The sequence below is a fragment of the Stigmatopora nigra genome, chromosome 11, assembly GCF_051989575.1.
Source record: "Stigmatopora nigra isolate UIUO_SnigA chromosome 11, RoL_Snig_1.1, whole genome shotgun sequence".
In the NCBI taxonomy this organism is placed as follows: domain Eukaryota; kingdom Metazoa; phylum Chordata; class Actinopteri; order Syngnathiformes; family Syngnathidae; genus Stigmatopora; species Stigmatopora nigra.
In genome coordinates this window covers 11,060,288-11,076,016 of record NC_135518.1, presented here as the reverse complement: position 1 = coordinate 11,076,016, position 15,729 = coordinate 11,060,288, and the positions used below count along the sequence as shown (strand labels likewise).

Sequence of the window (15,729 nt, the reverse complement as noted above, 5' to 3'; positions counted from 1 at the left end):
TCTAGACAAGACGTTGTTTTTGATCGATAGAGCTATATATAGCGGTGTGGAAAATGAATGGCTATAAAAACATGTATATACATGTATATATGTGTATGTATGTATGTATGTGTATATATTTATGGATGTGTATATATATATACACATACATACATATAAACATACACATACATACATCTAGATATACACACACACATATATATATATATATATATATATATATATATATATATATATATATATATATATATATATATATATATATATATATATATATATATATATATATATATATATATATATATATATATATATATATATATATATATATATATATATATGTATGTATATACATACATACATTTATATACACATTCTTATAGTCATTCATTTGACTTTCAACTTTATTCTGCAACTTTCAAAAAACAAAACGTCCCGGTGGTGCCGTAGTCATCCTCACTAATGATAGAAATGAGCGACCAATACAAATGATTTCATTGTTTACCTGATTCATTTGCGTCGACGGACTACGGTAACAACCTCCCACGCTTTCCCAATCAATCTCCACGCATCGCCTCCCCTCGACTCCCCACTCCCCCATCTGCCGGGCCCTCTCCCGAGTCGCACCTCGGCGGAGGAGGCGGGGACGACGGGGTCGGGACCCCGCGATGCGGCGGGAGATAAGTGCATGCTTTAACCCAGGGCTACACCTGTAGGCCGCGGCTCGCCGACGCTAATCCCTCAGGCGTCGGCTAATACGGACAATCCGCATCTGAGACCCTCTCCCGCGGGAGCGTGGCGGGGGCCCGCAGATGAGGCCGACCTGTATCCCTGCCCGCTCTCTCCTCCACATCCGCTTTTCTGTGCTCGCATCCTTAGCGGCGGGAGACAATGAGAGGAATTGCGTGAGCAGGTGGCATCGCTCTGCCTGCGCCGCTTGCTTGCAACCAACAGATGTTTCTCTGTGCGAGTACCCCGACCATCCCGAGCACCCCGCCCTCTTCTGCTTCTTCTCATCTTCCCCCTCAGGCTTCTCTCTTTCAGCGAATCAATCTATTGTCTCGCAAAGAAAAAATCACAATTCTTCTTCCTTCTCTTTGTCCGCCTCGCATCGTTGGCGGAGAACAGCGAACGCCGTTACGACGTTACGTGATCTCCAGCCCGTCGAAATGAGTCCCGATGTAATGCGACGATGTTTTAGCGACAATGGCGAGAAATGGATGCCGCTGAACGTCAAAAATCATATTTTATAGTGGCTAAAGAGGACTTTCTGATTTTGTGACCCTTTTTACGAGTGGCATTTACCATAATATAACAAAATACAAAGTTGTTACGTTTACATTTTTTTCATGTCATTTGTTGAAATAATTGTTCATCATAGTATCATAGTTTTGCTAAAAAATACCTATTTAGTAGTTGCCTAGTTGAGACATACGCTAGTACTGTTAGTACTACTGGTAGTAGTTTGAATGTCATCAAAAATTGCGTAAAATTTGTAGTATTTGGCCTCTCTGATAATAACAATAGTATTAAATTATATTGCCAAGTGCCTTTCAAAACTGTCACTCAAGGACAAGAAACACAAAGTGGAAAAAAATCACATTAGAATTCTAACAACAACATTGAATTGCGCACAAATACGGATTGCTGAAAAGCACAACAAACAGAAGAAACGGATTTGTAATTAAATCAATTTTGAAGGAGGACATTGGTTGCCAAGTGAGACGTTTAACAAGGACGTTGACTTGCTGAGTGGAAGAGATAGCAATTAAACCAAATCCTTTCCAGTACACCACCATAAAAGGCACCTTGAAGAGTCGTGATGGCGGCGATGGCGGTGGCGGCGCTCCTCGGGGGCCTCGCTGCCATCTGATGTGTTAATGTAACCAAACAAAAAAAATCAGTAGGCCAAATTAAGTCCTCATTTGAGCGTAAATGGATCCTTTAATGAGGTCAGAGGAGAGGAAGATCATCGATTATCAATCCTCCAGGTCATTAAGGCGCACTCACATACACCGGTCAGACTATTGAAATCCATTTAATTAATAACAAGCATTATTAAAATGCAAACAAAAGTAAAATACATGAGAAAAAAGGTGCGATGGTGATGTTAAAGAGGCGAGATGCAGAAAAAAGTGACATTTATGCTAATGTAGTTGACTTTAGAACGGCAGGATGCGTGTAAACAGGACGGGATTAGCATCTCGTAGCAAACAAACGTGCGGAATGTTAATTGGATGGCGCTTTGAAGCACGCGTTCATTTAGCCTCCATCAAAACGGGCTCACGTCTGCTCTAGAGGAAATGCCATTACCGCCATCCACTCGTCACTGTAAGTGATGGCGCATCAAAGAAGTGCCTTGCTTTTAGATTCATTCAGCCTTTGCTTGTATCGTATCATCACAATAATGCTTGGCTGGATGATCAAAAGGGTTCAAATTTAGGATTTGTTCGATTTCATACACATGGGGGGGCATTCAAAGACTCATTTCAGCCATTAACATGAGGTTTGCTTTATTCATAATTGTTAACTATGGTTTAAACTTGTATGAAAATTAAGAATTGAAAAAGTTGACAGGTGAATAATGAACATTACTGAAGAAGAGTCCATTATTTTAACTATACTTGTTTTAAATTTGATTTGCCATGTAGGTCTTAAACGTGAAAATATTATCCAATCCGTATTTGCAACCTTTGACAAGCCGCTGGCTATATTATGGCTTATGACTTTATGAATCTGACTTACCAATTTGGAATTTATTGGAGTCAAGAATATGGCTTTAGGCTTTCCCGAGCGGACGAGAAGACAAAAAATCAAAATATAATTGTATAGGGCTCGCACAAGTACCTCAAGTTCAACCTGGATTCTGTTGTACTCATCAGATCTAACACTAGATGGAGTCAGTTCCACTCAATTGATTTGTTTGCATAGCATTTTGATTTACAGAAGCTGAAATGCACAATATTAGCGAAAACACATTGACTCTAATTTCAAAACCACATTTGATACAGTCCGATACCCCCAAAAATAGCTAAATCGGTTACCAATACTGAGTTTCAGATAGTATTTGAATTCCCAATATTTTGTTTGGGTTGTAGTTTCTAGGATTAGTTTTTTGGTATGCGAATTCCACCAGACGAATGATTGCCTAACAAGAGTAGATGTGTGAATATTAGAATGAAGCAAGGTGTATCGGTTGTGAGACAGCCCAGACAAACATGGCGGCACGGCAGCACGGCAACACTCCGCCAAGGCGGCATCCTGCAGACAAACACGGCGGCTCGTCCCTGATCACAGCCGCTCTCGGGCCTCTTCTGCTCGAACATGATCGCTGCCTGTCATTAGTCAGCCAGCCGCTAAATTATTCAAGCGTGCACATGTTTGGAAGCATCCAAACACAATGCCGTGCAAAACGCTTTCATGCGCCGCACGGGTTGGGCGGGGGGGTTGAAATCGGACCCTCGGAACGGATGAATAAATACATGAATGAGCGAAACAAACAAAAAAATGCAGCGAGGGAGGAACGCCCTGGCGTCATTTAGCGCTTCCGCTTCAATGCCAGTCAAATTAAAAAGGGAATCTTAATGCACGTGTCTCTCCCGCCATTGATGTGCGCTTGCCGCAATATGGCTGACAATTTATTCCCGCGCCGGCCCGTGCTGCCACTCAAAGCGGGCGGAGTGACGCCGCTGTAGCGATTAGACAGCCTCTTTTGGGGCGCCAGCCTTTTTAGTGGAAATAAAACCATCAGCTCTGTCGCCGGGAAGCGCGTTTGCGTCGACGCCGTTCGCATCCGGTGTTGTCAGCTGTCCCGGGATTATTAAACGTTAGAGCGTTTAAAATAGGAATACTGACATTCTAGCGCCGCCAGAGCTTACGTCGCCAAAAGTCAAAGACGGCCAAACCAAACAGTTTCCAGTTGATTTAAAAATAAGTCTCTTTTCTCTTCATAATAATAGCAGAATACAGTCCTGTATTTTGCTGTTAAATATACCCGGGTATATTAAATTATTTTTGCTTTTTTGGGCCTCCCGTTTGTGTGCCATTTAATATACTCCTGCCGTTTAATATATGTTAAATGGGGGAGTATATTAAACAGCAAAATAAGGTAGTTTATTGTTAAAAGTCAAAGTCTAGTTCCAGTTCACTTAACGTAGAAATAAGTATTATCACAATTTTAATCTCCTGATTCAACAATGTATTATATATTATATCTATTGCGTCTATATGTATGGTTCAGGTTTAATCCCGGAATCTATGTAGTTTGTGTGTCCTCCCCGTGCCTGCGTGGGTTTTCTCTGGGTTCTCCCCTTCCCTCACACATCCCAAAAACATACTAAGCTAATTGAAGACCCTAAATTGATGTTTGTTTGGCCGACATCCACCGTGACTACTTGAGCGTGGCTCCCCTGGCTTAGTCGGAAGCAACGCGGGTGTAGGAAAGTGGGTAAACAGCGTTTGACATGTTTTCAATGCGCTTACATTAGAACAAGCTGCGTCGGATTGAAAAAGCTAATATTCCAGCCACGCAAATCATCAATCATGGGAAAAGGCCTATTAATTATTCAGTCAAAGCGTCTAATTCAAGAATCAATGTCGGGGAAGCAGAGGCAACGCTCGCTCGAGACGGGGGGGAGGGGGGAGGCAACCAAGCTGAGGGGATGGAGGGGGGCTAATATAAAGGAATAGGGAATTACCCCTCACTCCGCGAGCTGTGGCCCGTCTCGTCGCGAGCTGTCAAAAACAACTCGTTTCATCTCGCCGAGTTTAAAGACGACTTTGGAAACATTTTCCCGCACAAAACTCGTCGGGTCTTTGTTCGTCATTAGCTCCCCTTTTTTGGTGGCCCGTGCTTCCGCCCCTTTTGTCCCCCCGCCGCCGCCGCTATTCGTCCGTCCCGTTTCTTTTCAGACCGCCCGACTGGAGCGTTTTCTTGAAGTCCGTCGTCGTGGCATCTGATCTTTGGCAATTACCGACTCTTCCTGGGGAATTCATTATTTACGTCCGATTAAACAAACCCCGGCGTCCCGGCGTCTCGGCGGTAACGACGGCTCTAATACAAAGACGGGCCGGGCACACGCGAGCCTCAAAAGGTGCCTTCGCCGGCTTCGTTACTGGCCGTATTCTCCGACGGCTTCAAAGATCATTAGCATCTATTATGAATGATTTAATATCCAATATCTGACTATCGTTAAGGAAAGTTGAGGACTGAGAGTTAACTTCAGAACGCTCTCATTTGTGGATGAACTTTTTGGCACAAGATTTTGGGCCTCGGAAGCACACTTCAGGCTTTTCTCATTAAGGTCACATGAGTTCATACTGTGCATTTCAAGTGGGAGACCAACTCGTTCTGCCGGAATATTGGGTTTTCTCTCAAAATGTGTTGGAAAACGGAAATAAAATGGCCACTTACCGATAAAGCTTTGGCTAAAATATTTTGAGATGTCGCAGGTTTGACTATGTGACCCAATCGGGTCAAAAAGATCATCCAATCAATCTTGACTTTGTTTGCTGATTGAAGACTAAATTGTCCTTACGTACACTTTCAAGGGTGAATAGTTGTTTGTCTCATTGTCCCCTGCAATTGGGGTTAGAGTTAGGCGACCAATTCATGACCTCCCCTATTTACTGTCCATTGGCGTAGGCTCTGGCCCCCCTGTGACCCTTTTCAATAGAATCAGTATGTAAAACTGTACGCTAAAGTGCGCCTAGCTGTGAGTAATAGGTTGTTTGGCTTCAGCACCCCCCGGCAGTAAAAATGGAATATTTGTCCAGGTCTTGTTGCTGCACGACACCCCTGTTTTAGGTATTTGAGCCCCCACAAGGTTTTGGAAAGACAACAGCGAGCCTTCGACAACACAGTGACTGTCAACAATCAGGCATAAATTAACAGCCTTGGCCTCTACTCTAGTTATTCTAGTAATTACCTCCCCCGAGGGCACGCACACATTTCTGGCGCTGCACGATGCCTGGCGGGGAAAGGAGGGGCCGGCGTTGATGCGCGCCGGCTTCATCGGGCTCCTTTGATTGGCCGCGCAAATAAAAAGGGAAAAATGCTTTAAAAAAAATGCTGGGAAAGGACGGCGCCGATGAAAGCTCGTCAGCGCTTCCCATTAGGGGACGGCCACCTCCCAGACAGACGCTGACTGATTGACGGACACTTGTGAGAAGACGCATCGGAGTCGGGCGAAGGCGGGCGGCGAGACGGACGGGAAGGAGGTGGAAGGCTGACGAGCTCATCTCCATTTTTGACAATGGGGGGAGCGTCTGAAGCGGCGAGAACAGAGGGAGGACTTTAGCGCCTTTCATCTTGTCATAATTATCTCCGAGAAGCCACATGAAACGCCGAATCTCTAATTTTTTTGGTTGTTTATAAATTAGAGAACAAGGACGTTTTTGGGTTGGCTTTTTTTTCTAACCCGTGACAACCTTGATGGCCATTTTTCCCCCTTCTGGTTCCCCCGTGCATGCTTGAGCTGTCCCTTGCTAATGATGCCATCTCTCCTTAAGGCCAACGGGGGTGCCGGGATGAAAATTGCCGTAAAATAAACAACACTAAACACAATTTAGCACACCAACGGTGAGCTGTCATTATCCAAAATACCGCCAGTCGGTCTGGCAATTGGCTGCAACAGGGGTGTGCAAACTTTTTTTTTTTATCTTAGGGTATACTTGTCAACCTCGGCCAATTGCTCCTCTTATTATTGATTGCAATTTCCCTTATTAAGCATATTTACTCACATAGGGCGCAATTAAAAGTCTAAATGTTTTTCCAATGTTGATGGGGTGCCTAATCAGTATGCACTAAATTCAAGATTCTGTTGATGACGCTGTATGATGCTGAGAGCTTTACTGTCTGGGTACATTGCTTGTTGATGTGCTATATTGATATAGTCAAAAGGGCGCAAAACTGCTTCCAGTGACCGAGACTATCAGGATTAGAGTCGAAAGGTATTTACCCGATTGGCTGCTGTTAATGGAGAAAGATGTCCAATCCTTTATGAGTGTGATGGTTGGCTGTTGTTGTTTGTTTCTTTTTGTTTTGTTTTGTTGTAGGACTAGCTGTTGTTGTTAGAAGTTGTACTATTGGTTTAACCTTAGCTAGTATTTAAAAAATAGTGGTAGAGTTTGGTGTCTTTTGTTGTCTTGGTTTATTTAACCCTAAAAGTAGTTTAGAGACGCAAGGTAATCATCACCTGTTACTTTCTCCTCCTCGGTGTGCATCCCGAGCAGGTTTACGCCGGCCTCCGTGAATCCTAATGTCGGGTCGGCGAGCCAGAGCGAGGCTGACAGCGGCGCTTGACACGGGCATTAAATCATGCCCCGAGGAGTCCTCCATCCACGCGCCCCCTGACAGCCGCGCTGTCATCACGGCCCGGCCACTTCCTATGTCTCTTGACATTGCCGCGGCAGAATTAGTCGCCGCATCAGATGTAAATTGGCGCTGTTCAAGGAGGATAACGAGCGCCCAGATACACGTCGGTGTCAGTGACGCCACGCCGCCGTGATGGCCTGTCCCTAAAGCCGTCCTCCATTAGGCCTAATGGCGTGGCGGTAAGCGTCGGCAGGGAGGGCGGAGAGCCGCAAAGTTTTCCTCTTTTTCAAGAGAGATTTTGTTGCAAAGGATGACGTGAAAACAAATTCCAAGTTTTCACACAGTATTGCGTTTTTGGAATACAAGTCACAACTGATTGCCAAAAAAATATACAGTGGAAAGGTGAAAAAAAAAAAAATATATATATATATATAAAATATATCGCATTTTTGGGAGGGCTATTTTTATATGATCAGCAACCAGGAGCAAACATACGCTAAAATAACAAAACAGGCCAAATAGGCAATTGTCAACAGAATAGTTTTTTAGATGACTTTAGTCTAAAAAATGAACTTAACAGACTGTTGCTGGTCAGAGAAAAAAATATTCTAAGTCGCACTTGAGTATTGGTCAACGGCCCAGCCAAACTGCAAAAAAAGTATGACTTATAGTCCATAAAATACGATAATTATTGCCGTCATCTTTGTCACACTAGTGAGCACCAATGGGGTGAAAAACAAAGGTCAATTTGACACAGGTGGATGCCAAAAATCAATTCACAACATTTGCCATTTTTTTGTTTTCTACTTATATTTGAGTAACATTATTTTGAATTCCCGTTACTTACTTTTTGGCCACTCTACCCTCTTTCATAGCATCCCTCCCGCCCCCAATGTCCCGACTGCCGACCAGTCCAGAGACTTGTCGCCTTCCCATTTCCCAATTGACAACGTTCGTACCCTTCCACTAACATAATGCAGTAATGGCTGGCGGTGTTGCCATTTTTCCCAGCCGCGAGCCAGCCGGCGCCTGGCCCAGATGCATACATTTGCCGTAATGAGGCAGGTGGCCTCGACAGACGCTCGTTCCGTCGGCACGGTGACACGGCGGAACACCGCCTAGCGCTCTGGGCGTCTGACTGACAGCGCCAGTCCGTTGGCTGGCTGACTTTTTTCCCCGTCCTTCTTTTTTTTTTCCCGTCCTCCGCCTCTTCCCGGCCACGGCGAATGAAGATGGCTCAAGGTCATTAAACCAAACGGCGCCCGCGCTCTAACAGCGTTAACGTCTCGCTATAATTAAAATGCCGTAAATAATAGATGATGTATACTTTGTCGTAATTGCCTTCTCGTTAGCCTCCTCCGCACTAATTCGTACCAGGGAGCTAATTATCGTGGCGATGAGTAGCTAGCGGTCCATCCAAAGAGATGTGGAAGATGAGGTCCCGTTGAGGCGATTTCAAGAGGTCAAGCCCCCTGTTTCTCCTCCCTCACCCACCCAAAAAAGGGAGTGGTCCTAATTGCAAATTCCCTCACAGCCACTTAGTTACCAAAGTAATGTAGGAAGCGGAAAATGGCACGGATGAAAGCCGGAAGCCAGAGAGAGGCTTTTCCCACTATTCCCAATGGCCTCAAAGTAAAGACCGAAGCTTAAAAAGGCCAAATGGGAAGCGCCGTTAGCTGCCAGTTCATAGAAAACTTGACAATAGTGATCGTTTTTTGGGGGGAAATCTTTATTCACTGATTGCTTTTTGTTTCAAAACATATGAGAAAGTGGAATTTTTACCTATGAGGGAAAGTTTTATGGCTTCAAGGCCTTCTCTGTTGACCTAAATATTTCACTGACCTGAAATTTGCTGAACTGCTTCGACTCACGTGTATGTGGATTTGGTTTTGTCCAATCAGATTTTTTGCCTCTACCTGTTGCCTTGTGTTGCTAATTTTCAGATTCAAGATTGGTGGCCGATGCCAAATATGCATGTTTTAAATTGCTGGGTTTTATAAGCAAATGTTTTTTTGTTTCTTTATTCAGGAATGTGCAGTTACCCGATGTTTTATTAGATTTCGATTCATGGCCTTTTCCCCAAGATAATAGGATAGCTGTTATGTTTGAGTGATAATTGTCTTACAAAATCAGATTTTTTTTTGAAAAATCGATATCATCATCGACCTTTAAATATCGTATACTGTTTAATCGCCCCATTTACCCGTGTGTATACTGTTTTTAGTGACGTTTTTGGAATGGGTTGCTGAGAAAGAAAGTAAAAATATGCGCGTTTTGGATGAGTCAAGGCTGTAAAAAGAGCGTCACGTCACTGGAACATCACACTGTCAAAAGGGGTGTCGTTCAAAGGCGCCAATGCATTGCCCTGTAGCACGGAACATATTTTCTCCCTTGTTTTTCTATTTGTGACGCGTCTTTGAACGCTTCCCGCACGCCGTCTTCCCGCTGTTTTGCGGGCGTTTAATGTATCAGTCATTCAGGTGGGGAGTGACGGCGATGGCATTGTCTTTCAGAAGCGCCGCGCTCTCCCCGTTTCCCGACGCCGCTCCGGGTGAAAGTGAACGTGACACATCTTTGGAGGCGTGCGGGAGCCATGTTTATTGGGAGAGACGGCTTTTATTCTCCACACGTTTACATCACGTCGAGCTTGGCCAGGGTGCTCTTGATCCCCCGTCCCTCTGTGGATGAGCCAGACGGGGGGCGGGGCTTTTGACTGGAAAAAAAACAATTCGATCGATAGACGGAGAAGTTCGGAACTTTGACGATCTCTGTCGGTCGAGTCCTCTTATTAATGATTGCAATTCCCATTAGTTAGGGATAATAAACCATACAAATGCAACGTGGCACATAGGGTGCACTTAAAAGTCTCAAATTTTCCCTAAAGTGGACTTAAATGAATTAAAAGAACTTGATTATAAGCCCTGAATATTCAGTTTTTTGTAAATCTAAAACAATGTTTATTTTAGCTTTTTTATATATATTTTTAAATTTAAAAAAAATATTTTTGAACTTAAAACAGAAAAAATTTATTAAAAAACGACAATTATTGATTTAAAAGGGGAAAAATCAGGATATTTAATATACATCTATACTCTTCATTTTAATTTGATCCTAAAACAGAAAGTTAACACTCATTATTTACTTTTCCGGCCACACAAAATGATGCGGCAGGCCAGATTTGGGCCCCGGGCCGCCACTTTGACACATGTAGCATACACAATTTAAAATGATAAAAAAAACTTTGACAGGTATGCCATATGCAGTAAAACCTCACCACATTCCAGATCGACTATTGTGGATTAACCAAATGGCGGCTCAGAATTGTCAAATTTATTTTAAAAAAGTTTATAGTGAAGGAACAAAAACACAAGCATAAAATAGAGGGGCAATACATTTATTCCAGCAGGCCTCAGAACCTATTAACCCCCATAAAGCGGGTATCACCATACCTCAATGCCTCTGACAATGTAAACAAAATGGCATTATTTTCCTCTAATCATTGTACCAAACGACCGAGGAAGTCGCGGCAGAGCGGTTGCTGATGTGGTGAAAACCCTGGTTGCCCCTTTAGATTAATGAGCACCAGAAGACCGGGTGCTATTAGGAGGGGAAACTATTTGAAAGTGAATTCTAGATATCCGGTGGTGGCGCTTTTTTTTTTTTTTTTTTTTGCCTGGGAGTGGCTGGCAGGTGGGAGACACGTAGACACGTAGAGCGCCGATGATCAAAAGGGCCCGACGGCTGCCGACCATTACGCCAATGACACTTTGAGTAAGAAGTCCAGAGAGCGCGGCGGCGACATGACAGCCATTAGGGATCCAAAGTGGGACTTTAAAGGCCGGCTGAAGGATGACTGTCAGCGCCCAATCAAAGGCGCACCCAGTTAAATCTTCATAACGTACTTCGCCGGAGAACGTCGAGGAGAGAGAGGGGGAACAGGGGGTCCCGTGCGCGGAACCCGGGCCCTCCGACATCAAGCGGACCTCCTGAACAAAGGCCGGTTCAGAGAGGAAGCAAAACGGGTTGCCATTGTGCCAACGGATCATTAAGTCGGAGACGTACTCTCGCCCGCGCCTTTGTTTCGGCGAATGAGTCGGCTCGGTCAATTTTGCAAAGTTCCAAATTGTGGAGCCTGCACTTTAAAAGTTTGCATGTTCATTTGGATGATGGGATCTGATCCAAAAGTATTCCGGAATAAGTCATTAAGACTAAAATGGATCCAGAACTATTGAAAGATGGTCATCAAAAATCATCTTTCTGCAGTCAATTTGCACGTTCATCTGGGACACTGCGCGTCCTCGTCAGGGTCGCGGGGTGCTGGAGCCCGGCCATAAGAGGCGTGGCGTTGGCACGGGCCGAGTGCTCGCCGCCGCTTTTCTCCTTCTTGGCAAGAAACGGGCATCTCGACGCATCGACGTGTGGCATAATCAAGGATTTCAGCCTCTTTGAATGTTTGATGTGGGAGAAGCCCGCCGCCACCCTGGCTGTACGCGCGCTCACGCACAGCAGCCGCGCGTATCTGTGATCTGCCTCCAATTAATGATGTCAAATGAGTGTGTTTACAGGCTCATTAGATTAGCAGTGCAGAAGTGGAGCACCGCCCTACCACACGCGCACTTGGACTTGGGAAGGCTTCCTCTGTAGTATTGACATTCCCTTGGAGGGAGGCCTCGTGGCAAAGCACCAAAGTACTTCTGCCACTACCTTTCATATCTCTACCTCGGCGTGATCGCTCAGCCCCGGCGCCCCACGCGCACTTAAACTCGCGTATATCTGCATTTTAGTGCCAGTTTTCAATTATCTTTTGGAAATTCCGTATAATTTCACATTGATCGTTGTATTTTGGTGGTAGTTTTAAATGAAAAGCTACCTAAATGACTGTTATTTCATAAATGGCAACAAATGAGTCAAAATTTCAAAACAGTTTTGACTTCCCTATCCCCCCTGTTGGGTTGGAGGTCAGGGCCCCCCGTCTAGAAGGAATCGACTACCCTCACACACGCCAGGGGGCCCTACTACTTTCAATACAGTACACTAATGAGATTAGTGTGGATCACAGGGTAAAGAAAAACCAGCTGTTTTCATTCATATTTCATATCTACATATATGCTCACTGTACATCTGTGATTGCTGTAATGGCTTCTTTAATTGCAATTATATTATTAGTCCAGTTTGCTAATTACATTGAAACAGAATTATTTTCAACCCATTATTAGTTGATGCATGATTTTCACATATTGCTAGCTATTGGTTATTTCATTACTTTCCATTCTGTTTCCATGTAATTCACATTTGTATGTAGTTTTGTTGTTACCGTGGTGTTTGCATGTTCTCCCCATGCCTATGTGGGTTTTCTCTGGGTACTCTAGTTTATGCATACAGTGGCCCTCAGAGATAAAAATTCTAATTTATTACCTTCTACCTGGAAGCTACTGCATTAATTTTGTTTTCCCCCCATTTTACATTCTCCAATATTGTCTTAAACTGTTAAAACACTTACTGGTGGCAACGTTCCTATCAGGCTTGATCAGCAGCCATTCCTACTGAGGCTTTTTTTAATTTAATATTTATATATAACATAGCTCAGGCATCTTTTTTCACTCCCCCGGTCGTCTCTTATGTGATTTCACACACTGGAGGCTTTGTGGTTAAATTATGTATTAAGGTCAATGTCAAAACAGGGAAGATGTGTAATCTGCAGGGAATTTCCCTTTTATTCATTATTATAGTGAAGGCTGAGCACAACTGTCAGCCGGCCATGCTTGTGCTCAGCATGGGATGGAAAACACCATCATCATCATCATCTCCCCCTTGACTCCCCCCTCCCAGCCCCCTCCCAACAGCCTCTTCATCATCATCAGCCCCCCCGTCCCACCTCCCCCCCTATCCTGATAGATTTAGTCGGCTAACCCATCTCACTTTGGGATCTCCCTCTTCTTACGGCGCCAATCTGAGAGCTGTCGAGTGCTCCTCCGTGCCGTGTCATCCATCTGATATGGAGGGAAGGGAGGTGTCACGCCGACCGCTTGTAGTTTGGGCTATTTGTCTAATCTGGAATCGTGTCAGGATACAGAGAGGCGACACGCAAAAGGCCGCCCCGTGTGACTTGGCACTTGTGGATGCTTCGGGAAAGGGGGGCGGGGGGGTCTGCTCGCGCGGGAAACATCAGCCGTCTTCTCTGAACATGCTTGGCTGTCAACACCAGGTTGTAGATAGTAGTGACCTATGCCCTCACTAAAAAGGATGCTTTTGTTCAAAATAAATAAATAAAGAGGTTATGGGTAATGTTATAATCTAGAGCAGCCAAAGAACATTGGATAAAGAAAAGACAATCTTGTTTAGAAAGCGGGTTCAAATTTGGCTAACTAATACGATACAAAACCCTTGCACATTTAAAATTGTGGAATACAAATGAAAGGGATTCATATATATTATGTCCTGCTTAATTTCAAAATATGTATATTATTCTGCCCTAATTGTACTTTTAAATATTATGTATATATGTATACTCTATATATGTATGTATACTCTATATATATGTGTGTATATATGTATACTCTATATATATATGTATGTATATATGCATACTCTATATATATGTGTGTATATATGTATACTCTATATACATGTATGTATATATGTATACTCTATATATGTATGTATATATGTATACTATATATATTTATATATATATATGTATGTATATATGTATACTATATATATGTATGTATATATGTATACTATCAATCTGGCATTGTGGGTCGAAAATATCCTCTTCCTAAATCTTTCTCAATGTTTGAAATATTTTGAGTGTGAAACTAAGTGTCTAGTGAAGAAGCACTTGAAGTACTAAATATGTTTCTTTAGCAGTGGAACATATCAAGTTGACGTCAACGCCAAGTGAAGGTCAAGACTATCTAAACAATGTTATGTCGTTGCGCATAATGCGTCCCATTGCGTTGTTTAACCTTGGCTGCTGCCGCCTCCTCCTCCCATGGCCACTCCGCCGTTTGCATATTCGGGCGGCGTTGACACGTTGCCGCTGTCCCCGCAGTGCTAATCGTTCATTAGTATTCATTAACGTGAGGCGCGGGGCTCGTGTCCAATCAGTGTTCTGACGAGGCCTTTCGCCCCGGCGCGGGTCAGAGAGGAGCCGCTAATTAGGCCCGGCGGTCGGGAGGCATTTTTTAGGGAGAGGGAGAAAAAGTGGTTAGTGCATCGGCCTCACAGTTCTGGGGTCGAGGGTTCGATCCCAGGTCGCATGTTCTCCCAGGCTCGTACAGGTTTTCTACGGGTAGTCCGGTCTTCTCCCATGCCTCAAAAATATGCTTTAAACACATTTATAATTTTCCCTATGCATGATTGGTAAATTCAGGGTCCCCATAGTTAGGATAGGCTCTAGCACCCCCTGAAAAATAACACTTATGAGGATAAGCAGTTCAGAAATTGAATGAATATGCTCATATTTCAATGCCTAAAGGATAAATTCAAAATATTGTGACCTACTGTTTATCATAGTTAAAATGAAAAGTTGGTTTAATTAATGAAGGGGAAATGTGAAATTATGGATGCAAATCCTGACACTTAGGCATGAGGGACAGTGGTCTCCAAGGTGGGGATTATTCTTAGCGTCTACCAATTAACACCATGTCTCTTCTTTTATGTTCACTTCAATTAGGAAGCCTTTACCATTTTTAAATTCTTTTCTTCTCACTAGTTGGAGAGTGTCAGGCAGGCTGATCAAAGGCACCATAGGTAACGCTGCTTTGCATAAAGACATCTGCATATTTCCTTTTCGCATGAATTACGGACAGCCAGCGAGCGCCTAGGCGAGCTACGGCACCCCAGACGAGACATGAATGAAAAAAAAATGCTACTTCAAACCAACTCATATTTTGTGTAAACGAAAGCTAGTTCATTGTTCGTGTGTACGAACAAATACTTCAATACGTACATAAATATTTTACATTAATAGTTGCCTCTTTTCTTTAATTTAGTGTTACCATATTTTTCAGAGTATAAGTAGATGTTGCAATAGTCAAAGAATACAAAACCGTGACTAATATATATATTTTTGAAATTTAAACAACAAAGACTTATGTTGTGTTTTTTAGGCTATAGATTTATTAAAAAATGTCAATATTTTACCTTAACAGATACCTATATTCTTTGTTGTTCGCCATTTGACTATTACCGTATTTTGCGGACTATAAAACACATCTGAATATGTCGCACTAGTCAAAAAATACTGAAATGGGACATAAATGTATTTTTTATTTTATTTTATATGATTTCCAGCAGCTTACATCGAGTTTTTTAGGCATTTTTTCTGTAATCGCTCTGATTGAGGCTTCATTACCTGAATAGTTCATAAGTAGAAGCAAACATTTGTAAGTAGAGGTAAGCTCCGCCCA

At 43.2% G+C, this 15,729-nt stretch overlaps 1 protein-coding gene across 1 annotated transcript in view; it reads left to right on the top strand.

Moving 5' to 3' along the window:
• Positions 1 to 15,729, top strand: part of ppp2r3b (protein phosphatase 2, regulatory subunit B'', beta) — a 49,469-nt gene that overhangs the window by 16,148 nt on the left and 17,592 nt on the right. The gene's annotated exons all lie outside the window — the stretch shown is intronic.